This window comes from Helianthus annuus, chromosome 14, assembly GCF_002127325.2.
Source record: "Helianthus annuus cultivar XRQ/B chromosome 14, HanXRQr2.0-SUNRISE, whole genome shotgun sequence".
Lineage (NCBI taxonomy): Eukaryota > Viridiplantae > Streptophyta > Magnoliopsida > Asterales > Asteraceae > Helianthus > Helianthus annuus.
The window spans coordinates 70,923,067-70,949,920 of record NC_035446.2 but is presented as its reverse complement, the minus strand read 5'-3'; the positions used below and the strand labels follow the sequence as shown (position 1 = coordinate 70,949,920).

The following is a 26,854-nucleotide window of genomic DNA, read 5'->3' as shown; positions in this document are numbered from 1 at the left end:
TATATATGTACTATCGAACATAGCAGTATATGATGTGAAAACCGGAAAGCATGAAGTAGCAAGTAGGCACATGTGTTTCACCCCAAAACAGTTTGGAAAATAGTAAAAGAGGGGTTCAATGTACTCACCTGAGATTGCTTTGAATTCCTTGTATAATAACCAGATAATGCTAAAGATCACGGGATATCAAACGGCACCTAATAGGTAGCTATGTTAATATACCGGACCGAATCGGAAGGATCGGATAGTATGCGGGTTCGTAAACCAAACGAGTATGGAGACTCGTGTAATATGGTTTAACAAAGCCTACATACTAAAATGAAACTTAACCTAGGTGCTTGCGACCCATCACAACCCGTTTAGGTAGCTTATGCTACCTTACGCGTCGTTCGCGTAGAACGCGTCTGGAACGCCTAACATCGTGACCACAAGGTATAACCTCGGAAGGTTATAGCTATGGTCACCTAATGTGTTTGGTCAGATCCTAATGATCTACCAAATGGGTCGGGTTCGAAAGTATAAGCGATGGTTTAGATCGCTTACCTTACGAACCTATATAAGCACTATACAAAAAGTGACAAGCTAAGCATGTTAGAACATGCTTAACTAAGTTTAGAAAACAGGTTTGGCATCAAAGCAAAAGGCTTTGATGCCCACGAGTAGTTTGGTTACAAAATATGCAAGAATGCACATTTTGGCCGAAACTACGACTCGTCACTGAGCCTAGATAACGTGGTGATCAGTAGGTATAGTCACTACGGACTATAACCATCGTGATCACGCTCACGTTATGAAGTTCCATGAACTTCGCATCGACCATAAGCTGGTCAATGCAGAAAGTCAACAAAACGTTGACTTTCGGACTCGAAAAGCGAATAAAAGAACGAAAGAAGACTTACGGAGGGTCCCCGAATGCTAATCTAGATCAAAATAGCTCAGGTATGAAACAATGGTTCCAACTTAGAGCCTTTAGATCAGATTGTGTGGGTTTTGCATCAAAGGGGGGGGGTATTTATAGGAAAAGCATAACCGTTAGGATCGTTTATCGAATATCGTGCCACGATCGGGTGCGTACACTTGTCAAAAATGTGGTGGTTACTGAAAATGGCCTTTGGCCTTTGATTGGGTGAAAGGGCATTGCCCCTTGATCGAACGAAAGGCCAACTGCATTGATTAGAAACACTGAATCTGGTCTGACAGTCTGACGCGGCCCGCCTCAACATTTAGGCAAAACTCACGCGGGCCGCCTGAAGCTTCTGATCTGCACATACTTTCAAAAATGGCAGTTTTGGTCCCTGTTGCGTATTTAAGCCATTTCCGACACTTCTAAGGCCCGTAAAGCCAACTTTAAGGCCCTAAAATGAGCCTAAACATTGTGGACATGAAACATGCTCAAAAATATTCCGGATGTTGGTTCGTTTGGCCGTACGATCCCGATGTTCGCTTAATTACGATGGAATGCGCATAAGCGTGAAAGACGATCCAAATGACGCGACGAATGGATTTTTCTTATGCAAACACTAAGGCATAATATTAGGATGATTACATAAATTTTTTGATGTCCGGATGTATTCAGAACGTAAGTTATGCGCGAAAGTGCAAACTTGTGCACTTTTTGACACTTTTAGTCCCTGAATGTTCCAAAAGTTTGTTTTAACATACCAAACCCCTTAAAGCCTATTCCTAAGCTATGTAAAGGATATTTATGGTATGTTTAACTTATGGACATGTTCCGGAATGTTTGTTACAGTTCAAATTGACATACTTTCGCCGTTTGTCAAGTTTAGTCCCTGTAAGCGAATTAACTTGTTTTTGCCATACCAAAGCCTTCAACACTTATTTCTCAGTTATGTAAAGGTTATTTAAGGTATGTTGAGTATATGTTGATGTTCCAGAGTATTTGTCGCATTAAACTGAGTACGTTTACGCACCAGTTTGCGTATAATTCTCTAGAAAGCGTTGTAGAGTTTGAAATTGAACAAGGATTGATATGTGCAAAAGATACACATATTTATACAAGATCCCAAGTATGAAATACAATATTTCATCGGCTTGGTATTTGTTTGATGGTCGCGGTGACACAGGTGTCACAGTCTCCCCTACTTTAGGAAATTTCGTCCCGAAATTTATTCGTAGGAGTCAATTTGTGATTCTGCCAAATAACCATCAGCGATATGCAAGGTAATATCCTGTCATTTCCTTAACAGTCAAATCTTCAGAAACGAAAAATGAACAGACGGAGTCATCTTCAACGGTTGCTTCCTCAGAGTTGGAAATGAAAGATTACACAACGGATGTTCATTTCCTCAACGGATAAATCTTCAGAAACGAAAATGAACAGACGGAGTCATCTTCAACGGTTGCTTCCTCAGAGTTGGAAATGAAAGATTACACAACGGATGTTCATTTCCTCAACGGATAAATCTTCAGAAACGAAAATGAACGGACGGAGTCATTTTCAACGGTTGCTTCCTCAGAGTTGGAAATGAAGGGTTACACAATGGATGTTCATTTCCCCAACGGATAAATCGTCAGAAATGAAAATGAACGGACGGAGTCATTTTCAACGGTTGCTTCCTCAGAGTTGGAAATGAAGGGTTACACAACGGATATTCATTTCCCCAACGGATAAATCGCCAGAAACGAAAATGAACCAACGGAGTCATTTTCAACGGTTGCTTCATCAGAGTTGGAAATGAAGGATTACACAACGGATATTCATTTCCCCAACGGATAAATCGTCAGAAACGAAAATGAACTAACGGAGTCATTTTCAATGATTGCTTCATCAGAGTTGGAAATGAATAGGGTTAACTCAAGACACATGACAGAACTTGCTGTGATTTCTGTGCACTAAATTCCATAATTATGTATGCATCCATAATTACGTAATCCCTTGCACAGTCCGCACAGTTTGTTTTGTAATGTTTCGGGGAAGGATATCAAACTTGTGATGAGGGTGACTAGACTTCCATCGGTTCCTTTTTAATTAGATCGACAGGGGATCTTCTTTGTTAGGCCACCAAGGAGTCCTTTCAGCTATATCATCACATGATATCCCTAGCCAGATTTTTTTTTTTGGATCAATCTGTTTATCTAGACCACTCAAGGGGTCTAATTATGAAGTAGTACTTTATAATCCAAAGGACTTTACTATAACATAGAAGTCCATTGAGGATTTTAAGTTATACCTTTGGGTATCCTACTATGAATCTCTTGTACAAGGATATGTAAGATTCTACGAGGATTTGGATAACATAATTTGGATCTCACAACAACACATAAGGGAACACATAAGCACAAAGTCACATAATTGTTTAACTTGATTATAATTTGTTATTAACTTGTTATTGATTGAATACGGATATGGAAACCAATCGACGGGTCTCAATGTTCACTGGGATCTATCTGAGAAGATAGAAAGATCTCCCAAAATTCGATTTTTGATTACAAGGAATCACCACATTCGAATTAAGGTATACAACAATTAAAGACTTACGGGAAGTCCTTAGGTACCCTATTAAGGATTTATAGTGGTACTTTGGGTATTCGTCTTGTGTTGTAACATGCGCTTTGTACTTCGTTTCCTTAGAATAAACGGGTACTTAGGAATTTTGTAGAAGACGCAAGCGATTATAGAATGGGAGAATTTTGGGGGTAGTTTGTTCTTTAAGGAATACGGTCCCTTGATTGTCGGTATTGTAAGGGATATGTCGTTTATACATGCAACCACAGAAATACATTGCAATGCAAATAAAAGATTTATTTATAAACAACGATAACAACGGTTTCTTGGACCTTGACAACAAAAGAAAATAATACATAAGACGTGATTATTTCTAAACGATGTTGTCTTCTAGTCAGTCAGATGCTTATCCCTGTGCTGGATTTGCATTAGCAAGCTTTGGGCAATTTCTTCGGAAATGACCCATCTCGCCACAGTTGAAACAAGAGCCTGGTAGAAAACGACCTTGAGCAGGATTGTTGCCAGCTTGGTTTGGCGCAGCTGCAGCTGGGCACACTCTTGCTGTGTGGCCTATAAGTCCACAAGTTTGGCATTTGCGGCATTGTACATTGGCGTGATGATGGAGGCTACATTGGTTGCACAAGCGTGCAGTTCCATTGTATGGTTTTCTAGCAGGGGGTTGAGCTGGTTGGTTGGGGACGGCTTGACCATTGTGAGCGACCATGGCGAAGTTCTGAGAAGCCTTTCGCTTCTTTGACTCCTTAGGAGATTCAGTCTGTTCATCCATGGTCTTTGATTCCTCGATTGGTTTCTTGTCACCCTTTCGAAAAAGTTTATGCTTTCTGATCTGCGATTCAGTCAAGGTTGCAGATAGCTCAATGGCCTGACGGAGTGTGGTAGGGTTGCTACCAGTGACAATGTCTTGTACCGAGTCAGGCAGGCCGTCGATGTACCTTTCGATAACCTTGTCGAGTGGGGCGACCATAGTCGGGCAAAGTAGACTCAACTCCTCAAACCTATCAGTATATGCCCTGTGTTCGCCACTATCTTGTTTCAAATCATCAAACTCCTTCTCCAACGCTCGTTGTTCATGACGAGGACAAAACTCTCTCATCATAAGAGCTCTCAGTTCAGCCCATGTTTGTGCTAGAGCAACATCTGCACCACGGTCTCTCATTACCCCGTTCCACCATGTAAGAGCCCTCTTCTGAAACACACTCGAAGAAAACTCGACCTTGCGATTTTCCGGACACTGCACGTGGCGAAAGGTATTCTCGATGCTCTCGAACCATTGAAGAAGCCCAGTTGCTCCCTCAGAACCACTAAACTTAAGTGGTTTAGCCGAGTTAAAGTTCTTGAAATTGCATGTACCATTGTTGTTGTTGGCTTGGTTCCATTGAGCAAAGAGATTTGGGAATTGAGCAGCCATCTGCTGCGCAATAATTTCTGCCAGCTCGACAGTTGCTATCTGGTGTTCGCGTCGAGGAGGCATTCTAAAAGAGGAAATCATGAAAGGAAACAAATAAAATGGTATTGGGTAAGAATAGGATGTTACAATCACCGACCATAATCACGGTTGATGGTCATTTATTTGAATCGTGAAGCAAACAAACAACACCGAGGCTGAATCAAAGCAAATAGATCCTCATAGTGTATCGCGAAGACATGCTCACCTATAAGTGGACACTCACCCCAAGAGTTCCCAGGTAAGAGTGACTGGTCCGATTATGTGGATTTGTACGAACACTCTAACCTTAGACAGAAAACCCAGGGTATAGGCATTCACTCTTCCAGTTTGCACGTGTTCACACTATTTAGGACCCAAAAATTTTGACGAGAGTTTTGAAAATTCAAAGGGGTTCAAAACCTTATAACAAAGGGTTCAAAACCTTACAATAGAGGGTTCAAAACCTAGTAATCAATCATCCTAGAACAGATGATTAGTTTTCAAGGCGGTTTTGAAATTTATGTTCTTGTTGTGGTCGTCGCCTAAGGATAGGTGACGGTATTGTTTTACGACTAAACGCAAGTAAACTCGCGTTAGGGTCCTAGGAAGGTTATAGACTAGGTCAAAGCATTACTAATAACCTAATTCCCTATAACCATTGGCTCTGATACCATCTTTTCTGTCACACCCCGACCACGTAGAACATACAAAACGTGGCGGAAACGTCGGGGAGTGTTGTAACAGAATCAATTGTTTCAAATCCATGGCAAATGAAGTTTCGCTTTATAAATCAAACATGAAAGTTTACATTGTCTAAACAAGAATCAAAGTGTACATAACATAAATTAACTAGTTCTTGTCTCGTTTTAAGTCACTAAGGCACAGGTCCGCCTAAGTATGTCTTGATAAGTCCTATGCATCATCTCCTGAAAACACATGTGAAAATAGGTACGTCAGCATAAAAATGCCTGTGAGATACATTGGTTTTGTGAAAACGGAATTCATGACTTGAGTTTGAGAAAATGTTTAGTCATGAACCTCGTATTTTGCTTTGTCTTGTAAATCATTTGAAAAACGGTAAGATCAAATGATATGTATAAATAAGAGAACAATGCATGGTTAACTGAATAACCATGTAAAAAAAAAGAGGTTGTGTAAGATTTGTTGTTTGTAAATCAATGTCTTGTGAAAAGCGTGTTATTTGTATAAAATGTTCTATGTTTCAAATTGAAATGATTCAAATAACGCTACGATATGTAATACCATACAAACACTTATATATAGGAAGTACCAGCGGCGTATCCACCATGCTTGTATCATATTACACATGCCTCGTTACTTAAATCACTTACTCAAACCAAACCATCAAGATGAAATGTTTAACAACGGTAGAAATGTTCATGTATAGTCAAATGTCTATTGTCAAATGTAATCCACGTCAACGGATACAACTGGTTTACACGGTTCAATGGCTACAGACGGTTCATGAAATCAAAGGGGTAAGACGGTTCACATAGTCAAATGGTTACAATGGTTCAAAATGTAGTGTAATGTGTTCATATGCTGGATGAGCATATGCAACATAAATGCAATGTGAAACAATGTACTACGTATGCACACAATGGGCGTACGTAGCATGAAATGTGATGTAAAGGAATGTACTAAGTACGCACACAATGGGCATACATAGCATAAACACAATGAAATCATGTACTATATATGTACTATCGAACATAGCAGTATATGATGTGAAAACCGGAAAGCATGAAAGTAGCAAGTAGGCACATGTGTTTCACCCCAAAACAGTTTGGAAAATAGTAAAAGAGGGGTTCAATGTACTCACCTGAGATTGCTTTGAATTCCTTATATAATAACCAGATAATGCTAAAGATCACGGGATATCAAACGGCACCTAATAGGTAGCTATGTTAATATACCGGACCGAATCGGAAGGATCGGATAGTATGCGGGTTCGTAAACCAAACGAGTATGGAGACTCGTGTAATATGGTTTAACAAAGCCTACATACTAAAATGAAACTTAACCTAGGTGCTTGCGACCCATCACGACCCGTTTAGGTAGCTTATGCTACCTTACGCGTCGTTCGCGTAGAACGCGTCTGGAACGCCTAACATCGTGACCACAAGGTATAACCTCGGAAGGTTATAGCTATGGTCACCTAATGTGTTTGGTCAGATCCTAATGATCTACCAAATGGGTCGGGTTCGAAAGTATAAGCGATGGTTTAGATCGCTTACCTTACGACCCTATATAAGCACTATACAAAAAGTGACGAGCTAAGCATGTTAGAACATGCTTAACTAAGTTTAGAAAACAGGTTTGGCATCAAAGCAAAAAGCTTTGATGCCCACGAGTAGTTTGGTTACAAAATATGCAAGAATGCACATTTTGGCCGAAACTACGACTCGTCACTGAGCCTAGATAACGTGGTGATCAGTAGGTATAGTCACTACGGACTATAACCATCGTGATCACACTCACGTTATGAAGTTCCATGAACTTCGCATCGACCATAAGCTGGTCAATGCAGAAAGTCAACAAAACGTTGACTTTCGGACTCGAAAAGCGAATAAAAGAACGAAAGAAGACTTACGGAGGGTCCCCGAATGCTAATCTAGATCAAAATAGCTCAGGTATGAAACAATGGTTCCAACTTAGAGCCTTTAGATCAGATTGTGTGGGTTTTGCATCAAGGGGGGGGGTATTTATAGGAAAAGCATAACCGTTAGGATCGTTTATCGAATATCGTGCCACGATCGGGTGCGTACACTTGTCAAAAATGTGGTGGTTACTGAAAATGGCCTTTGGCCTTTGATTGGGTGAAAGGGCATTGCCCCTTGATCGAACGAAAGGCCAACTGCATTGATTAGAAACACTGAATCTGGTCTGACAGTCTGATGCGGCCCGCCTCAACATTTAGGCAAAACTCACGCGGGCCGCCTGAAGCTTCTGATCTGCACATACTTTCAAAAATGGCAGTTTTGGTCCCTGTTGCATATTTAAGCCATTTCCGACACTTCTAAGGCCCGTAAAGCCAACTTTAAGGCCCTAAAATGATGCCTAAACATTGTGGACATGAAACATGCTCAAAAATATTCCGGATGTTGGTTCGTTTGGCCGTACGATCCCGATGTTCGCTTAATTACGATGGAATGCGCATAAGCGTGAAAGACGATCCAAATGACGCGACGAATGGATTTTTCTTATGCCAAACACTAAGGCATAATATTAGGATGATTACATAAATTTTTTGATGTCCGGATGTATTCAGAACGTAAGTTATGCGCGAAAGTGCAAACTTGTGCACTTTTTGACACTTTTAGTCCCTGAATGTTCCAAAAGTTTGTTTTAACATACCAAACCCCTTAAAGCCTATTCCTAAGCTATGTAAAGGATATTTATGGTATGTTTAACTTATGGACATGTTCCGGAATGTTTGTTACAGTTCAAATTGACATACTTTCGCCGTTTGTCAAGTTTAGTCCCTGTAAGCGAATTAACTTGTTTTTGCCATACCAAAGCCTTCAACACTTATTTCTCAGTTATGTAAAGGTTATTTAAGGTATGTTGAGTATATGTTGATGTTCCAGAGTATTTGTCGCATTAAACTGAGTACGTTTACGCACCAGTTTGCGTATAATTCTCTAGAAAGCGTTGTAGAGTTTGAAATTGAACAAGGATTGATATGTGCAAAAGATACACATATTTATACAAGATCCCAAGTATGAAATACAATATTTCATCGGCTTGGTATTTGTTTGATGGTCGCGGTGACACAGGTGTCACAGTCTCCCCTACTTTAGGAAATTTCGTCCCGAAATTTATTCGTAGGAGTCAATTTGTGATTCTGCCAAATAACCATCAGCGATATTCAAGGTAATATCCTGTCATTTCCTTAACAGTCAAACCTTCAGAAACGAAAAATGAACAGACGGAGTCATCTTCAACGGTTGCTTCCTCAGAGTTGGAAATGAAAGATTACACAACGGATGTTCATTTCCTCAACGGATAAATCTTCAGAAACGAAAATGAACATACGGAGTCATCTTCAACGGTTGCTTCCTCAGAGTTGGAAATGAAAGATTACACAACGGATGTTCATTTCCTCAACGGATAAATCTTCAGAAACGAAAATGAACAGACGGAGTCATCTTCAACGGTTGCTTCCTCAGAGTTGGAAATGAAAGATTACACAACGGATGTTCATTTCCTCAACGGATAAATCTTTAGAAACGAAAATGAACGGACGGAGTCATTTTCAACGGTTGCTTCCTCAGAGTTGGAAATGAAGGGTTACACAACGGATATTCATTTCCCCAACGGATAAATCGTCAGAAACGAAAATGAACGGACGGAGTCATTTTCAACGGTTGCTTCCTCAGAGTTGGAAATGAAGGGTTACACAACGGATATTCATTTCCCCAACGGATAAATCGCCAGAAATGAAAATGAACCAACGGAGTCATTTTCAACGGTTGCTTCATCAGAGTTGGAAATGAAGGATTACACAACGGATATTCATTTCCCCAACGGATAAATCGTCAGAAACGAAAATGAACTAACGGAGTCATTTTCAATGATTGCTTCATCAGAGTTGGAAATGAATAGGGTTAACTCAAGACACATGACAAAACTTGCTGTGATTTCTGTGCACTAAATTCCATAATTATGTATGCATCCATAATTACGTAATCCCTTGCACAGTCCGCACAGTTTGTTTTGTAATGTTTCGGGGAAGGATATCAAACTTGTGATGAGGGTGACTAGACTTCCATCGGTTGCTTTTTAATTAGATCGACAGGGGATCTTCTTAGTTAGGCCACCAAGGAGTCCTTTCCGCTATATCATCACATGATATCCCTAGCCAGATTTGTTTTTTTTTTTTGGATCAATCTGTTTATCTAGACCACTCAAGGGGTCTAATTATGAAGTAGTACTTTATAATCCAAAGGACTTAACTATAACATAGAAGTCCATTGAGGATTTTAAGTAATACCTTTGGGTATCCTACTATGAATCTCTTGTACAAGGATATGTAAGATTCTACGAGGATTTGGATAACATAATTTGGATCTCACAACAACACATAAGGGAACACATAAGCACAAAGTCACATAATTGTTTAACTTGATTATAATTTGTTATTAACTTGTTATTGATTGAATACGGATATGGAAACCAATCGACGGGTCTCAATGTTCACTGGGATCTATCTGAGAAGATAGAAAGATCTCCCAAAATTCGATTTTTGATTACAAGGAATCACCACATTCGAATTAAGGTATACAACAATTAAAGACTTACGGGAAGTCCTTAGGTACCCTATTAAGGATTTATAGTGGTACTTTGGGTATTCGTCTTGTGTTGTAACCTGCGCTTTGTACTTCGTTTCCTTAGAATAAACGGGTACTTAGGAATTTTGTAGAAGACGCAAGTGATTATAGAATGGGAGAATTTTGGGGGTAGTTTGTTCTTTAAGGAATACGGTCCCTTGATTGTCGGTATTGTAAGGGATATGTCGTTTATACATGCAACCACAGAAATACATTGCAATGCAAATAAAAGATTTATTTATAAACAACGATAACAACGGTTTCTTGGACCTTGACAACAAAAGAAAATAATACATAAGACGTGATTATTTCTAAACGATGTTGTCTTCTAGTCAGTCAGATGCTTATCCCTGTGCTGGATTTGCATTAGCAAGCTTTGGGCAATTTCTTCGGAAATGACCCATCTCGCCACAGTTGAAACAAGAGCCTGGTAGAAAACGACCTTGAGCAGGATTGTTGCCAGCTTGGTTTGGCGTAGCTGCAGCTGGGCAGACTCTTGCTGTGTGGCCTATAAGTCCACAAGTTTGGCATTTGCGGCAATGTACATTGGTGTGATGATGGAGGCTACATTGGTTGCACAAGGGTGCAGTTCCATTGTATGGTTTTCTAGCAGGGGGTTGAGCTGGTTGGTTGGGGACGGCTTGACCATTGTGAGCGACCATGGCGAAGTTCTGAGAAGCCTTTCGCTTCTTTGATTCCTTAGGAGATTCAGTCTGTTCATCCATGGTCTTTGATTCCTCGATTGGTTTCTTGTCACCCTTTCGAAAAAGTTTATGCTTTCTGATCTGCGATTCAGTCAAGGTTGCAGATAGCTCAATGGCCTGACGGAGTGTGGTAGGGTTGCTACCAGTGACAATGTCTTGTACCGAGTCAGGCAGGTCGTCGATGTACCTTTCGATAACCTTGTCGAGTGGGGCGACCATAGTCGGGCAAAGTAGACTCAACTCCTCAAACCTATCAGTATATGCCCTGTGTTCGCCACTATCTTGTTTCAAATCATCAAACTCCTTCTCCAACGCTCGTTGTTCATGACGAGGACAAAACTCTCTCATCATAAGAGCTCTCAGTTCAGCCCATGTTTGTGCTAGAGAAACATCTGCACCACGGTCTCTCATTACCCCGTTCCACCATGTAAGAGCCCTCTTCTGAAACACACTCGAAGAAAACTCGACCTTGCGATTTTCCGGACACTGCACGTGGCGAAAGGTATTCTCGATGCTCTCGAACCATTGAAGAAGCCCAGTTGCTCCCTCAGAACCACTAAACTTGAGTGGTTTAGCCGAGTTAAAGTTCTTGAAATTGCATGTACCATTGTTGTTGTTGGCTTGGTTCCATTGAGCAAAGAGATTTGGGAATTGAGCAGCCATCTGCTGCGCAATAATTTCTGCCAGCTCGACAGTTGCTATCTGGTGTTCGCGTCGAGGAGGCATTCTAAAAGAGGAAAACATGAAAGGAAACAAATAAAATGGTATTGGGTAAGAATAGGATGTTACAATCACCGACCATAATCACGGTTGATGGTCATTTATTTGAATCGTGAAGCAAACAAACAACACCAAGGCTGAATCAAAGCAAATAGATCCTCATAGTGTATCGCGAAGACATGCTCACCTATAAGTGGACACTCACCCCAAGAGTTCCCAGGTAAGAGTGACTGGTCCGATTATGTGGATTTGTACGAACACTCTAACCTTAGATAGAAAACCCAGGGTATAGGCATTCACTCTTCCAGTTTGCACGTGTTCACACTATTTAGGACCCAAAACTTTTGACGAGAGTTTTGAAAATTCAAAGGGGTTCAAAATCTTATAACAAAGGGTTCAAAACCTTACAATAGAGGGTTCAAAACCTAGTAATCAATCATCCTAGAACAGATGATTAGTTTTCAAGGCGGTTTTGAAATTTATGTTCTTGTTGTGGTCGTCGCCTAAGGATAGGTGACGGTATTGTTTTACGACTAAACGCAAGTAAACTCGCGTTAGGGTCCTAGGAAGGTTATAGACTAGGTCAAAGCATTACTAATAACCTAATTCCCTATAACCATTGGCTCTGATACCATCTTTTCTGTCACACCCCGACCACGTAGAACATACAAAACGTGGCGGAAACGTCGGGGAGTGTTGTAACAGAATCAATTGTTTCAAATCCATGGCAAATGAAGTTTCGCTTTATAAATCAAACATGAAAGTTTACATTGTCTAAACAAGAATCAAAGTGTACATAACATAAATTAACTAGTTCTTGTCTCGTTTTAAGTCACTAAGGCACAGGTCCGCCTAAGTATGTCTTGATAAGTCCTATGCATCATCTCCTGAAAACACATGTGAAAATAGGTACGTCAGCATAAAAATGCCTGTGAGATACATTGGTTTTGTGAAAACAGAATTCATGACTTGAGTTTGAGAAAATGTTTAGTCATGAACCTCGTATTTTGCTTTGTCTTGTAAATCATTTGAAAAACGGTAAGATCAAATGATATGTATAAATAAGAGAACAATGCATGGTTAACTGAATAACCATGTAAAAAAAAGAGGTTGTATAAGATTTGTTGTTTGTAAATCAATGTCTTGTGAAAAGCGTGTTATTTGTATAAAATGTTCTATGTTTCAAATTGAAATGATTCAAATAACGCTACGATATGTAATACCATACAAACACTTATATATAGGAAGTACCAGCGGCGTATCCACCATGCTTGTATCATATTACACATGCCTGGTTACTTAAATCACTTACTCAAACCAAACCATCAAGATGAAATGTTTAACAACGGTAGAAATGTTCATGTATAGTCAAATGTCTATTGTCAAATGTAATCCACGTCAACGGATACAACTGGTTTACACGGTTCAATGGCTACAGACGGTTCATGAAATCAAAGGGGTAAAACGGTTCACATAGTCAAATGGTTACAATGGTTCAAAATGTAGTGTAATGTGTTCATATGCTGGATGACCATATGCAACAGAAATGCAATGTGAAACAATGTACTACGTATGCACACAATGGGCGTACGTAGCATGAAATGTGATGTAAGGCAATGTACTAAGTACGCACACAATGGGCATACATAGCATAAACACAATGAAATCATGTACTATATATGTACTATCGAACATAGCAGTATATGATGTGAAAACCGGAAAGCATGAAAGTAGCAAGTAGGCACATGTGTTTCACCCCAAAATAGTTTGGAAAATAGTAAAAGAGGGGTTCAATGTACTCACCTGAGATTGCTTTGAATTCCTTGTATAATAACCAGATAATGCTAAAGATCACGGGATATCAAACGGCACCTAATAGGTAGCTATGTTAATATACCGGACCGAATCGGAAGGATCGGATAGTATGCGTGTTCGTAAACCAAACGAGTATGGAGACTCGTGTAATATGGTTTAACAAAGCCTACATACTAAAATGAAACTTAACCTAGGTGCTTGCGACCCATCACGACCCGTTTAGGTAGCTTATGCTACCTTACGCGTCGTTCGCGTAGAACGCGTCTGGAACGCCTAACATCGTGACCACAAGGTATAACCTCGGAAGGTTATAGCTATGGTCACCTAATGTGTTTGGTCAGATCCTAATGATCTACCAAATGGGTCGGGTTCGAAAGTATAAGCGATGGTTTAGATCGCTTACCTTACGACCCTATATAAGCACTATACAAAAAGTGACGAGCTAAGCATGTTAGAACATGCTTAACTAAGTTTAAAAAACAGGTTTGGCATCAAAGCAAAAGGCTTTGATGCCCACGAGTAGTTTGGTTACAAAATATGCAAGAATGCACATTTTGGCCGAAACTACGACTCGTCACTGAGCCTTGATAACGTGGTGATCAGTAGGTATAGTCACTACGGACTATAACCATCGTGATCACGCTCACGTTATGAAGTTCCATGAACTTCGCATCGACCATAAGCTGGTCAATGCAGAAAGTCAACAAAACGTTGACTTTCGGACTCGAAAAGCGAATAAAAGAACGAAAGAAGACTTACGGAGGGTCCCCGAATGCTAATCTAGATCAAAATAGCTCAGGTATGAAACAATGGTTCCAACTTAGAGCCTTTAGATCAGATTGTGTGGGTTTTGCATCAAAGGGGGGGGTATTTATAGGAAAAGCATAACCGTTAGGATCGTTTATCGAATATCGTGCCACGATCGGGTGCGTACACTTGTCAAAAATGTGGTGGTTACTGAAAATGGCCTTTGATTGGGTGAAAGGGCATTGCCCCTTGATCGAACGAAAGGCCAACTGCATTGTTTAGAAACACTGAATCTGGTTTGACAGTCTGACGCGGCCCGCCTCAACATTTAGGCAAAACTCACGCGGGCCGCCTGAAGCTTCTGATCTGCACATACTTTCAAAAATGGCAGTTTTGGTCCCTGTTGCGTATTTAAGCCATTTCCAACACTTCTAAGGCCCGTAAAGCCAACTTTAAGGCCCTAAAATGATGCCTAAACACTGTGGACATGAAACATGCTCAAAAATATTCCGGATGTTGGTTCGTTTGGCCGTACGATCCCGATGTTCGCTTAATTACGATGGAATGCGCATAAGCGTGAAAGACGATCCAAATGACGCGACGAATGGATTTTTCTTATGCCAAACACTAAGGCATAATATTAGGATGATTACATAAATTTTTTGATGTCCGGATGTATTCAGAACGTAAGTTATACGCGAAAGTGCAAACTTGTACACTTTTTGACACTTTTAGTCCCTGAATGTTCCAAAAGTTTGTTTTAACATACCAAACCCCTTAAAGCCTATTCCTAAGCTATGTAAAGGATATTTATGGTATGTTTAACTTATGGACATGTTCCGGAATGTTTGTAACAGTTCAAATTGACATACTTTCGCCGTTTGTCAAGTTTAGTCCCTGTAAGCGAATTAACTTGTTTTTGCCATACCAAAGCCTTCAACACTTATTTCTCAGTTATGTAAAGGTTATTTAAGGTATGTTGAGTATATGTTGATGTTCCAGAGTATTTGTCGCATTAAACTGAGTACGTTTACGCACCAGTTTGCGTATAATTCTCTAGAAAGCGTTGTAGAGTTTGAAATTGAACAAGGATTGATATGTGCAAAAGATACACATATTTATACAAGATCCCAAGTATGAAATACAATATTTCATCGGCTTGGTATTTGTTTGATGGTCGCGGTGACACAGGTGTCACAAGTACCTCTTCAAGATATAGAGGTAAATGAAAAGCTGAAATTCTTAGAGAAACCCCTACAAATAGAAGACCGGAAGATCAAGTTTCTCAAACACAAACGACTAGTGCTAGTGAAAGTCAAATGGGAATCCAGAAGAGGACCAGAATACACTTGGGAACTGGAATCAGAAATGAAGCGAAAATACCCTCATCTATTTCAGTAAATCTCGAGGACGAGATTTTCTAAAGGTGTGAAGGATGTAACAACTGTCACTAAAATCAATAATTAGGACGACAATTAGTCAATAAGAAAACCCTAACTGAGACACCCAAGTAATTCTGCATTAGCCCTAAAATTTTCAGAACAATCGGAATCAGGATCAGGGCCCCTAAAACTCAAGGGGGGCAAACCCTAGTTGGACGTTTATCTAAATAAAACGTTGGTACAATCTGATTTGTCAAAATAGTTGATTCATGCAAGCTAGTCCCGAGCCTAGGCAGCCTATAATTAGACTGCTTAGCTTACGGACCGTAAGGGATCAGGCATACGGTCCGTAAGGGAGTCCCAAAAATTAGTATAAATAGCCGATCTTGGGACTTGCCTTCTGCCTTTAGAACGACGTTTATACCTTCTGTGTACGTCGAGTTATACTCAAAACAGTCCCCAACACACACACGAATCACGAGGTGCTGCCGCAATCAGGGTAATAACTCGATCGCTATTACGATTCAACGTCCGATCGATTATAACTATCCAACGATTGTTTGAGTGCTGCTCAAATTGAGCTGATACTTTGTTATTCATTGTGATTTCGACTTGAATGTTTGAGTGCTGTTCGAATTCGGACTATGCTCTGTCATTCGTTGTGAATCCATTGAATTATTAAGTATTGCACTTATTAATTGTTGTGAGGGTTTAATCTCGTGAATTGACGTAACCGCTGAATTAGTTACTAACCCGTTTGTGTGTGTATCAGTAAGGCTTAAACTCTGCTCGTAAAATCTGCAAAGTGAGTCATTCTCTTTTTATCAATTGTTTTACAAAACTCCAAACTATTTTCAAAGTCATAATTATAGGGATTAAGTCTATGTAATCGCCAAATTACAGCCGGTATGTGGGGTTTTGTATACATTACTTGTTTCCCGTCACACTTGGACAAACGGGTGGCCAAGGGGTGATCTGACCACAGTCACAGACACCATTTGGACAACGAGATAGCCAATGGGTAGTCGAGTGACAAGTACTGTGGGTAGTTGGTTTGATATCAGAAACATTGTAATTCCCCTTAATACTGTAAATTATAACAAGTGTGTCGTTTTGAACTGAATGATTCACTCAGTATTTCCCCGCTGACAAAACCCTTTTCAAACATGTTTCAGGTGATCTGTTGTGAGCAAGGAAAAGTGCCGTGGAGCACTCTCCGCTTAGAAAAGTGGCTCAATGTAAATAAATAAAAGAAACATGTTTTGAAAAATAAAGATTTCCCCGAGAAATCACATTATTGTAAATTACCGGAATTTATCCCTAAATTATGAAACGGGCAGTTTAAATTATTAAAAGATCCTGTTTTTAAAAGTCTTCCGCTGTCGCCTAAATTAAATCCCATGGGATTTCTGTCCCGCGGCTCCTGAAACGGATCAAACCGGTTCGGGGGCCGTGACATAGAGCCTAGGTGTTCCTACAGAAACCCTATTCGCTGTAACCTATAGCTCTGATACCAATCTGTCACACCCCATAATATCAGAGCTGGCGCGACTGGACCGGTATCTTCATTGCACAGCGGAAGCAAATAAGCTAAGACTTCTAGAAAATGAACGCCGCTAAGTACTCGACTCTTCGTGGTCCTGCTATTCCAACCGCGCCTTGTCTTAGAAATGCAACCTGAGAAAGAAACATGCGAAAAATCAACATAAAGTTGAGCGAGTTCATAGTTTGTTTGTAAAAGATTTGAAATAAATCTTTTTGAATAACCGGATTTTGTTGTATAGTTGAGAAAACGAATTTAAAATCATTTTCTTGTCAAGTTATATGGAAACTTCGTATAAATCAAGTATTCTTGTATGAATCATGTATTCTTGTATAAATCAAGTATTCTCGTATAAATCAAGTATTCTTGTGGTATGAATTTTGTATAATTAAGGTATTCTTGTATGTATCAGGGTTGTTAATGGGTTGTAAGACCATTAACATGTGACACGACATAGGAAGTCACCAAACCATAGGCATTTTTCTGTAGTCGATTCACGACTGAGACACAAAAACACTACTTGGTTCTAGTTGTCACCAAGAGTGGGGCTGCCCTAACACCCGTTAGATCTAACCTTTTGTTCTGCGGTCTTAGTATGTACACGATTAATGGTGCTTATGGTACCCTATTCGTGACACGATTTCTCGTATCATTCCTCAAACGCATCATACTTGGTACTAGTTATCACCAAGAGTGCTTCTTGTTTTTGTATTCATCATACCATTACTCATGTACTTTTAAACTCTAGTATTTGTATTTTCTCGTAGTTTGGAAAACTAGAATTTGTATGCATATTTCGAAAAATACGCTTGTTTGAAAAACCGGTATAAAACATAAGCTTTTCGTAACCATTTGTGTTTGTTAAAACTTTCTTGTAAAATAGTTTATGAATATGTAATTCTTGTATGCTTTGCAAGATGTGCATGTCCTTCCACCCCGAAAACATTTAGAAAAATGTAAAACAGTGAAAAAATGGGGTTATGAACTCAACTGAATATTCTTGTGCAAGGCTAGTTAAATACAACTTCGCGATGTCGTTTCCAAGACGAGACTCGCTAGCGTGCATTCTACAATATTCCTAACATGGAATATCTAATAAGTTTCTAACCAAAAACGGTATCTACGTGTTACCGAGCTCTATCGAATCGTTAATCGAACGATTTGACGGTAAATTGTTAACTTAATGAAAATGATTAAGTTATATTCGTTTAGCTTCGTTTTGTGAAGTCGTATGTTGATATATAGGAATATTCGTATGAAAGTAATATAAACTTGTATTGTATATCGCGTCTTGAAAATTATCAAAATATGTGTATATGCCGTTTAGGCGTTTGATATAAATATAAAAGAGTTATATTTATTCTACAACAGAATCATCGAGTTGTATTTGAAAATAAATATATAACTATATTTATTTTTATAAAAGAACTCGTGTCGTACGATATTTGAAATAAATAAGTATATAAACTATATTTATTTTATGAAACGAAATCATGTGGTTCGATATTTGTAATAAATATAAAAATAACTATATTTATTTTATAAAACGAGGGTATGTTCGACGTTCGAATCAATATAAATAATTATATTGATTTTATAAAAGATTTGTTGAATTTCCGAAGTTTAAAATAAATATAAATACTATATTATTTGTTGTCGAAATAATTTCCATTTCGTTGTTTTTTTTTTTTTTTTGTAAACTGTAAAGCGTCGTCTAATGTAATTGTGTGTTTGTATTTGTTTTTATAAAAAGAATTACTTGAATCCGATAGATCGTTTTATAATAAAACGCGTTTTGTTTTACGGATTTTCTTGAAAAACGGGCAGAGTTTCCTCTGTTTTTGGACGCCCCGGACAACCAAGTTGTCGTTATATTTTTCAAGATTCAACAATATAATATCAATATGTTAATTTTCATCGTATGCTTAAAATGTAAACCAAATTTCTATCGAGTCGGTTCAAGCTCGTGTGTCACGTAACATGACTATAAAAATAACGAAATAATCGTGCCGCTTTACCAAATTTCTAATGTTCTAACGCCAAAAATGTTGACTGAGTCGACCGGGTCAACTGAGTTGACCGAGTCGACTCGCTGAGTTGACCAGGTTGACCGAGTTGACTCGGTTTGACCGAGTCAACCATACCGAAGTTGAATATGACCAAACTGCTTGACCCGAACCGCTGACCGAACCCAACCGCCTCTCCTTTGACCATCTTTGACTGCTTGTGACCCGGTGTTGACCGAACTTTCCTCGAACCGAACCGAACCATGGCTGACTCACAACTGAATCAACAAACCGAAGCTCCCAAGCCGACATAACCAGTTCCTGTTGAACCGAGAAGCCTGAACCAAAAATGAAGTCTGAATCCGGGATTTGAGGTGACCCGAAATAAAAGCCCGGACCTGCTAGCATGAACCCAAAACTGAAACAAAGAGACCGAGCCACTTACTGGAGCCGTAAGTAACCACCACTATCGCACATCACGGAGCTCTTACCATCGAGCCGAACACCACCGTCGTCTTCGGATTCATGCCGGAAATCTTCGTCATCTTCAGTAACCCGGTGAACTTGTCGGATTATGCCAAAGACCGCTGGGTCGAGTCAAGGATCGCCGGTCCAAGTCGCCGCCGCCGTGTATCACTGTCGCCGCCGTGAGCGGCGGCGCCGCTCTCTCTCTCCTCGGTCTCTCTCTCTCTCCCCTCGCCTCCGCCCTCATTCTCTTTCTGTTCCGCCGCCGCACCACCACCGGATGTGGTGGTGGTCCGTTCCATTCACCGAAGTAGGGGGTTGGTATGTGTGTAGATTTGTGTTTTGGAAGATGAACTTCCTTGGTGTTGCATGTAGGTATCGAGAGGGAGAGGAGGTAGAGAACATGAGTGTGGTGTGTGTTTAGGTTAGTATGCAGACAAAGGGAGGTTCAAGATTGGGTATGAATAGAGTGTATGGTTTTTATTGCCTATTATGTATTCAAATATATTACATGGTCACATGCTTTATCCATTGAATCAAAATCTCTTGAATAGATTTGAAGAGATTTGTAAGGATTTTGTAGATTTTGTATAGATTTTATATAGATTTTGCAATATCTAGTAGAGATCTTAATAGATCTAATATATTAAGTGTAGGTTTAGGCTTGTGGGTTTTGGGCTTGGGCCCAGGGACCACAAGCCCATCTCACGTGTAAGTGGCCCGTAATTCCTACGAGACCCGATATCGCGACCCAAACTCTATAAGCATAAAATATTCGTGCAACATCCATATTTTTCGGCGTTGTCAGTATTTCGTACGGTTTCAGATCATTATCGTTTACTGTTTAGCTGGTTCTCTGTGGACCGTCATGCGCGTATTGTAAAGTCGGTCTGGCGTTCCTAGGCACTCCAACGGCCTAATCAAGTTTATTTGTGCTGTAAACACTATTTATTGTCGCGTTAGTCGTTTGTTAATCACGTAATTAAGGGCGTAAATTACCGGTTGTCACATAAAGGTAGGTGGTTTTGGGTTAGTGGTTAGTAAAAAGGGTGAAAAGTGTAAAAAGCATCGGTCGTCGTAAAACTTTTTGTTTTTGTGACTTTTATTCAAATAAAGCATTTTCAAGCAAAGTTTCTTTTGAGGAACTTGTGTGTTTATTTCTATACTTCATTTTTTTGATAGAAATGTCACATGAAAACCGAGCTTTTTACTAAACTAAAAGGGTTAAAAAATTAAAAAAGGGTTTTGGTGGGTAAAGGGTGTTTTTTTTGTGGGTTTAGAAACGAAAGGGTTTAGACTCAAAGGGGTTAACTAGGGGGATTTTGGGTAGGCGATAAAAAGCTGAAAAATAATGGTGTTGAAAAGAGAAAGGGTTAGTCCTAATGCCTGCATCATCTACTTACTTTGGTTAAAGTTGGTAAGGACCGGGAATGTATCGTCATGGCAAGTTCTAAAGTCGTAAGAAACCAAGCAGCTATTCACACAAGAAACGAAAGATGAGCATTTAATTTTAAAGATGTATGCTTTTATGCTCAATAAAGGCTCAAAACTCACTTTTTATGGGAATGAGTTTTTAATGTGATCAAGTATATATAATCAAATTTTAACTAGATTTGTCATGCCTTTTCATAATTTTCTTATGTTGATTCTTTTTATCACAACGCTATCGGTTGTAAACTTGTAAAAATATAACCTTTTTAGAATTTGTTATTCCCAAATTAAACTAAGACAAGTAAAAAAAAATGAAAAGTTTTTGAAAAAATTTAGGGTGATTAGCGGTTCCAATAGAGTTTTGTGTAAGGCTGGTTATTAGGACTTGCAAAATTCAAGGTTTTAGCACCCCCCCCCCCCCACACTTAAATTACACATTGTTCTCAATGTGTCCCAAAAATACGTTTTTAGGTTGATTGAATGTGTAAAAATGTGTTAAAAACAAAATTTTATGTTACTGGGCGTCTGGACACGGGCCCGTGTTGATCCGGGCACGACCCCGTATTTAGATTGCCAGTATCATAGTTTAACAGAAGGATGGACACGGGGCCGTGTTCAGGCGTGTTCAGTGAACATGGCCCCGTGTCCAGTTACCTGAACTGGGCATCTTCTGCAGAACCTTGAATACGGGGCGTGTGGGCTGAGCACGCCCCATGCTGAACTTGCTGTAATGAAGAAAAATTTTCGGGAGGCTCTGTTTTTGTGCATGGGTGTGGGTTCAAGTTTCCCTAAGTAACTTCCACCATTCCGAGTGTGTTTTATTCTTGAAAAGTAAAACTAAACTAGAAAACATAAAAGTTAATTTAAACTAAAGGTAAGGATAGTTCCGCGGAATGCCTTCGTGGTGCGCCACTTTTATAAGGGTCCTTGGCTAGACCCAAAGTCAGTCATATGTTACCCAAATGGGGTGTTTTGCATCCCGTGTTGCACCGTCGGAGATCATCATCCAAGCTTGAGTCTATGACTTTCATGTAGTTGACCGGGTCATCGTCATCTACTCTTTTCCCAACCCCAAACTCCATCTCCTTGTCCCCAACCCTCAATGTTAGTGTCCCACCATTCATGTCTACCATTGCGTGGGCCGTAGCTTGGAATGGTCTTCCTAAGATGAGTGGTACTTCGGTATCTTCCTCCATATCTAGTATGACAAAGTCGGCCGGGAAGACCAAGTCTCCGACTTTTACCAATAGATTTTGGGCGACACCTTGTGGACATATAATGGACCTATCGGCGAGTTGTATGCTCATTTTTGTAGGGCTTGTTTTCCCTAGTCCGAGTCGGTTGAATATTAATGCGGGCATGAGGTTGATACTAGCCCCAAGATCGGCTAGTGCATTGCTTATGGGTGATCCCCCAATCGAACAAGGGATGGTGAAGCTTCCGGGATCGATCTTCTTCTATGGGAGTTTGTTGAGTAGCAAGGCGGAGCATTCTTCGCTTAAATTAACTAATTGTAATGATTCAATTTTCCTTTTGTGCGTGAGAAAGTCCCTCATAAATTTTGAATATTTAGGCATTTGGATTAGGACTTCTACAAACGGAATATTAACATGCAATTGTTTTAGTAAGTTTACAAATTTTTTAAATCGCTCATCGGTCTTTTGGCGAAGTAACCGACCGGGGTACGGTACCAGAGGATTCTTGGTAAGCTCTTGATTTGGTGGAGGCGTCGTCTCTTTTTGGGGCGTCAGTGAAGTTGCAGTTTGGTTAGACAGGCTCTTTTCAGTTAGGGGTAGCGGAGCCTCCTCGGGACCTACGGTACGGTTTCTCAATGTGATGAGATGTACTTGCGCCTTTGGGTTGGTTTCGGTATTGCTGGGTAATGTGCCTTGTGGTCTCTCAGAGAAATTTTGAGCTAGTTGATTTAGTTGTTTTTGAATGTTTTGAATACTAGCTTGTTGATTTCTAAAGTTCGATTCCATTTGTTGAAATTGATCTGAGTTTTTCTTTTCGGTGTCGGAGATGAGGCGAGAGATAGTATCTTCAAGCCTCTCTCATCCCCCTTCTTGTTGTTAAGAGAAATTTTGGTGACTCGTTTCTTGGTTATTGAAAGTTTATTCGTTGGTTTTGATTTTGTTGGTTACTACTATTGTCGGGTTCTCTCCAACCAAGGTTAGGGTAGTTACGCCATCCTTGGTTGTAGGTACCCGTCGGCGGACCAGACGGCCTAGATCTATTATCAATGTAGTTTACCGTTTCTGTTAGATTATCCTTTTCTTTCATACAACTCCAATTTTCATGTGGTCCACTACACCCTTCACAAGCCATAACCGAGGCCGTTTTTGCCATTTCTAAAGTTTTGATTTTTTAAGAAAGGGCCTCGATTTGGGCTTGCAAAGAGGTGCTCTCGTCAACCTTATGGGCGCCCGGGGCAATAGATTTTGTGCCTCGGGGAGTGTGCCACTGAAAATTGTTTTGAGCAATTTCTTCAATTTGATTATAAATTTCATTTGGGCGACGATTACCTAGAAGTCCCTCGGAGCTAGAATCAAGTGTTTGTCTTGTATGTGGCAACAACCCATTATAGAAAGTGGATACCTGTTGCCATACCGCAAAACCATGACGAGGACACTTTCTTAGTAGCTCCTTGAACCTTTCCCAAGTTTCATATAAGGATTCCCCGTCCTCTTGTGAGTATGTATTAATTTCAGTTATTAATTTAGCCGTTTTAGAAGGAGGGAAATACTTATACAAAAACTTTTGGGCTAGTTCATCCCAGGTGTTTACCAATCCAACTGGGAAGGTGTTAAGCCAAGCCTTAGCTCGGTCTTTTAGTGAAAATGGGAACATTTGGAGGCGGATGGCGTCATTAGATGCTCCATTGATCCGAAAAGTACCACATATTTCCAAAAAGTTGGTAATATGTAAATGGGGATCTTCGTCCGCAAGCCCGTGGAAAGTTGCGGAGTTTTGGAGCATTTGTATCAAATGCGGCCGAAGTTCGAAGTTGTTGGCATCGACATTCGGTGCATTGATAGCGGCGCCGAGATTACCTACCGTAGGTAATCCATTAGGGTACGTTGATCCGCCATTGGAAGTGTGTCCCCCGAAACTTTCTTTTGGTTTTTAGCTTTAAGTCTTTTTCTTAGAAAGCGTTCTGGTTCGTCTAGAGGTTCTTTTATGTCGTTATTGGAACTGTAGCTTATGCACTACGTGGGAAGTTTAGGTGTGGCACCTGGGTTCCAAGTCCTACGATAAAAACAAAAAGATTGTTGGTCAGAAGTTTCACCACAGCCCCATGCTCAGCTGAACAGGGGGAGTTCAACACGGCCCTGTGCTGCACCAACACGACCCGTGCTCAACTCTCTATAACTCGGAAAATAAAAACTGCCAGTAATGATGTTGGGCGCGACCCGTGTTCGACCAGGCACGACCCCGTGTTGAGCTCTGCAGAAACTGAAAAATTAAGAAAAATCCTAAAAAACAGAAAAATAAGAAAAACGATTAGGCCTTTGATTCCTAACTTTCTTAAAATCCTTGTGTCCCCGGCAACGGCGCCAAAAACTTGATGCGTGCGTAGCATGATAGGTTGTTAGTTATATTTTAAGCCCTTTTTAACACTTTAGTCAAGTTTTAAATTTATAAAACACGATATTTTACTAACACTAAACACACATATGGGCAAGTGCACCCATCGTGAACGTAGTATAGCGTTGGTATGATACCGAGGTCGTTCAAGGACACAAGAGCTTTTAATACCGTTTTATCCTCAACGTCTAATCAAATCAAAAGTTTGAGAAAGGTTTTAAACATGAAAATTAAAAACTAAAAATGCTGAAAATAAAAATAAATAAAAACAAATAGACAAGATGAATCACTTGGATCCGACTCGCCTTTAGTGTAACCTTTGATGATTTCCCCACTTTTGCACTTTTTAAGAGATTATCTTAGTTATAGTAGTAGGCCCCTCTTTTGAAGGTGACGTTACCCTCAACCTAGTAGTTTGAGTCAGCAAGGATACAATCCTAAAGGGTCAGAAGATTGAAAGATAATTAATTAAGTTATTAATGCGTAATGTGGTAGGCCCTCTTTTGAAGGTGACGTTACCCTTGGCTAAGTGGTTTGAGTCAGCAGGGATACAATCCCAAGTAGCCGGGTTAATGTATTAATAGTAGTTTACATATGAGGGGATCAAGCCATTCGCACCCCCGCCATCCAATACCAGTGGGTATTGAAGGAGGTCCAAGTAAGCTTGATCCAGGTCCTTGTAGGATCTATACACTAAACAAGGCAAAAACCTTACCAAACCATACCCTTAACCCCCGACCAGGTAGCCAACATATCTCTATATAGACCGTAGAGATATGAATGGTGTAAATCTTTTATTTTTTATAGACAGTAAAATAACGCCAAGACACCACGGACAAATGATAAGGAAGTTTCACCTTCAACATAATAAATTAGTTATTAAAGTCATTATACAAAACCAAATAAAAAGTGCAAAAAGATTAAAAATCAAAAGTATTACACTAAATGCTTGTCTTCACCAAGTGATGTAAGAGACTTAGGCAAACATGGCCTTTGATTGTCAAGAACTCTTACTATCAATCTTGGATCCCGAGACTACTACACACACTCTATGATGGATGATGGTGGTGGATGCCAGTTGTAGTGGTAGTGGAGTGTGGGTGAAGTGGGAGAGAGGTGGTTTGCCAAGGGATGTCTTTGAAGTGAACCAAGCACCTCTATTTATAGCCTGCACAGAATCCCGGACACGGCCCCGTGTCCATCGTTTTTCTCTTTCTTCATTAATTGCAATTTGTCTGCATTAGCTCCACACGCCACCGTGTCCGCTGGGCACGACCCCGTGTGCAGAAGCGTATCTGTACTATCAAGATTTGCTTGGATTCTGCGAATCTTAGCATTGACCACGGCTCATGTCGAGCTTGGCACGTCCCCGTGTCGGGAATAGAAGCTTCTATAGCTTTGTGCTTTCTGCAGACAACTGGCCACGCCCCCATGTCCGCTGGGCTCAGGGCCGCGGTCAGCCTTCAGTTGTCTTGTTTTTGCTTGGGAAGATGCTGTCGAGGGGTCGGGTAGGCCACATTTATTCCTTTTTTTTGTAATTATGTTAGATTTTGCTGCATATTTGCTCCTTTTGTTCATTGACGCTCATTTAATCCTGAAAATACAAAAGGAAGACAAAAGCACACTTTTTCCAACATTAGTATTAAAAATGGTTAGTTTTATGCCTCATTTGATGTAATTTATATGTTGCATTTTACACACATCAGCCATCAACTCACTGAGTTCAAGTAAACAAGAAAAGTGAGGAAGTATAGACCAAACATTCGATGCTTCAACAACTAACTCAAGGACGTTCACACTAGCACCTAACATTCTTATACGGTTCGCTAGACATTTAGAGGAGTGTTCGGATAACACTCGATAGCATCGAGTTTCGTAAAGATTCAGAGGAGAGTGAAAGGATCACATTCAATTAGGAGACAATCATTGTTATGACCCCTATGGATCGTTGTGTTTCACATTAGGTCGAATAATGGAATGGAACCCCTTTCACACTTGTTAGGCTTCGCTGGGACTCCATGCACCCCACATTATTATTATGTGTGCACCCACAATAATAATATGATTTGCATGCTCTTCTTAGTTCCTCCTAACTCGTGTTAAATGGTTCCTCAAACTCAAGTAGCATGACAAGGAACATCACAAAACATGTGTCAAGAATGTTTAGGGGAAATGCCACACTATCA

General features: G+C 40.1%; 1 non-coding gene across 1 annotated transcript; it reads left to right on the top strand.

Annotated features, from left to right (window-relative positions):
• Window positions 1-23,694: 23,694 nt before the first annotated feature.
• On the top strand, window positions 23,695-23,801 carry LOC118486877. Its single transcript, XR_004880044.1, has one exon. It is a non-coding gene; the product is annotated as a small nucleolar RNA R71 (small nucleolar RNA).
• Window positions 23,802-26,854: the final 3,053 nt, after the last annotated feature.